Source organism: Salvia hispanica, chromosome 2 (genome assembly GCF_029641045.1).
Source record: "Salvia hispanica isolate PSC_SH4W2 chromosome 2, Shi_PSC_v1, whole genome shotgun sequence".
NCBI lineage: Eukaryota > Viridiplantae > Streptophyta > Magnoliopsida > Lamiales > Lamiaceae > Salvia > Salvia hispanica.
Genome location: NC_142693.1, coordinates 37,154,750 through 37,158,068, shown reverse-complemented (window position 1 = coordinate 37,158,068; position 3,319 = coordinate 37,154,750). Strand labels below are relative to the sequence as shown.

The 3,319-nt window shown below is 36.8% G+C and overlaps 1 pseudogene; it reads left to right on the top strand.

Annotated features, from left to right (window-relative positions):
* Positions 1-1,496: 1,496 nt before the first annotated feature.
* On the top strand, positions 1,497-2,818 carry LOC148932330 (serpin-ZX pseudogene; annotated as a pseudogene).
* The last annotated feature ends 501 nt before the right edge of the window (positions 2,819-3,319 follow it).

The window sequence follows — 3,319 nt, the reverse complement described above, 5'->3', positions numbered from 1 at the left end:
TTTGCACTATCTGCAAGTTGTCATTGAATGTTGCGAATACTTTTTTTGGGGAAAGCTCTTGATTATGGTCACTGACTTAGATGAAACATAGTTTTAATAGTTTTTATTGTAGTTATTGTGTGTTTTTCTTCTTTTATCTATTCCTCAAGAAAAATATAATATTAAGTATAATAACTGACTCGTATAAACAAACAACAACCTTGTTTATTGTGTCTTGAGAAACTGGGAATTTGGCACAATGCAATCTCTGATGCTATCATGCATTGTTTATTTATCCACTATTTAACACTCTTTTCTGTTTTCAATCGATTTATATAAACAGACATCTAGCTTAGTTGCTGGCTGGAAAAAGACTCAGAGGCAATAATAGTTTGCATATTACTTAAGGTGATATTTTAATTTCAATAATCATTTTTCCCTTCAAAGCAAGTACTCATGATCTTTTAAAGCAACTTATGATACATGAGATAATATAAGTATTCATTAATTTCAATACAGGGCAGTAACACTTATTCAAGGAGCAAAGTAAGGAAAAGTTGAAGTGAAGATTTAAGTTCTAATGGTATAATTTCAATAACCATAACTCTTTAGTTTTTTTTTTATCTTCTTACTGTAGATTTATGTTTTGATTTTGTTCCGATGCTCACTGAAATTGGTTTCAAAATAGTATCTACTGTAAAAAGAGAAATCAAAATAGTGCTATTATTTTCTAAGATGTTTTGATAGGTTGATCCACCTGCAATATTAGTTGTTTGATGTTGTTTGAGATGTTTCCATAAGTTTTTAAATAATAGTTGTTTTTGCACTATCTGCAAGTTGTCGTTGAGATATTGCGAATACTTTTTTTTGTGGAAAGCTCTTGATTATGGTCACTGACTTAGATGAAACATAGTTTTAATAGTTTTCATTGTAGTTATTGTGTGTTTTTCTTCTTTTATCTATTCCTCAAGAAAAATATAATATTAAGTATAATAACTGACTCGTATAAACAAACAGCAACCTTGTTTATTGTGTCTTGAGAAACTGGTAATTTGGCACAATGCAATCTCTGATGCTAGCATGCATTGTTTATTTATCCACAATTTAACACTCTTTTCTATTTTCAATCGATTTATATACACAGACATCTAGCTTAGTTGGTCGCTAGGCTTGTGGTGGTGCTTTGCCGGCTCCATCGATCTATTGTTGTGAAGAAGCATACTTGATAATGTTGATAATACTATATTGTGTATTTGGTCAAGTGGTATAATTCTCGCTCTTATCACATTTGTTTACTGTTTTGCCGCACAGAAACCATTTACTTTCAAAATCAGCCAGCTGTGGATCCGGGGTTTGCGGCAACTGCACCAGCCGCCGGGGCAACCTGTCATTAACAAGCCACTTTTAAAGAGAGCAACGTATGGTCACTATAATTTTTTCAAGCAACTGATTATCAGCGACTAACAAAACAAAAACCTTGTCATCTCGCCTCTCACTATCGACTACTTGTTGGCCCTATGCGCGCCGGCTCGGAGGGCCGCGCGCGCAATGAGGTTCTCTGGTATCTCAAATCAAAGTGTTTCGCTTCTCTGTGTTGCTTCTACTCGCAGCTTGTGGCCACGATTTTTGCCAGCAGCGGCCATGCCGATGGGCCCCTCTTTTCAAATGTTAACGGTGTCTGGGCTGACTCTGGCGTTTTAAAGACATTGTCAATAGATACTATGCAGTTGCCCAACTTGTTGATTTTAAGACACAGGTTTATTATCACTTCACTTTTTTATCATCTGATTGCAATATAGTAGTTCTGATAATATTGTGTATTTTTATATTATGGCAGGCAGAAGACTGTAGAAAACACGTGAACGCGTGGTGTGAAAAGAAAACTACTGGACTAATCAAAGAAATTCTCCCACCAAACTCCGTCTCCTTCCTGACAACACTTGTATTCGCAAACTCAATATATTTCAAAGGAACCTGGAGGGATGAATTCGACGTAAGACTTACAAGAGATGCCGACTTCCACCTTATAAATGGAAGCTCTGTTCGTGTGCCCTTCATGACCAGCCGAAAAGCACAGATGCATCCACGCCTTCGATGGCTTCAAAGTTCTGAAGCTACCATACAAGCAAGGCAAAGACGGGCGTGAAATGTCTATGTACATCTATCTCCCGGATGCTAGAGACGGGCTGTCATCTTTGATCGAGAGAGTCTGCACTCCTGGGTTCGTAGACAGCCATCTCCCCCGCAAGGTGGTGGATATTGAGGAATTCTTCATACCTAAGTTTAAGATAGGCTTTAAGTTTGAGGCTTCTGATGTTTTAAAGTCACTTGGAGTTAGGCGTATTTTCGAGATCGGTGAAATGACTGAGGTAGCTGGGGAAGAGGAAAGGAGATGTCGTGTCACCCACTTAGTGAAAGCTCCTTTGTGGGTACACAGTATATGGCATAATGTGTTTGTGGAGGTGAATGAGGTGGGCACTGAGGCCGGGGCTGTGACGGTGTTGGGCTTGTACGGATCCTGTGGGCCGCTGCCTCAGCCACCACTGAGTTTTGTGGCTGACCATCCTTTTATGTTCACTATTAGAGAGGATACCACTGGGGTAGTTCTATTCATCGGCCAGCTGCTCGATCCACTTGCTTGCTGATGCTGCTCGATCAGATGGTGTTGATTTAAATGTAAACCATAACTCTTTAGTTTTTGTTTTTTTTTTTTGATCTTCTGACTGTAGATTTCTGTTTTGATTTTGTTCCAATGCTCACTGAAATTGGTTTCAAAATAGTATCTACTGTAAAAAGAAAAATCAAAACAGTGCTATTATTTTCGAAGATGTTGAAGAATTTGATAGGTTGACGCCTGCAATATTAGTTGTTTGATGTTGTTTGAGATGTTTCCATAAGTTTTTAAACAATAGTTGTTTTTGCACTATCTGCAAGTTGTCATTGAGATGTTGTGAATACTTTGTTCAGGGAAAGCTCATGATTATGGTCACTGACTTAGATGAAACATAGTTTTAATAGTTTTCATTGTAGTTATTGTGTGTTTTTCTTCTTTTATCTATTCCTCAAGAAAAATATAATATTAAGTATAATAATTGAATCGTATAAACAAACAGCAACCTTGTTTATTGTGTCTTGAGAAACTGGGAATTTGGTACAATGCAATCTCTGATGCTATCATGCATTGTTTACTTATCCACTATTTAACACTCTTTTCTGTTTTCTGTTTTAGGTCTTAATTTTGTATTGGGCTAGTTGTTGTTGTCCATCGCTAGATGTTGCTCTTGTACAGAAATTTAGAGATAGAGAAAATCGCGTTTATATAGTTTTTCAAAAATTAAAA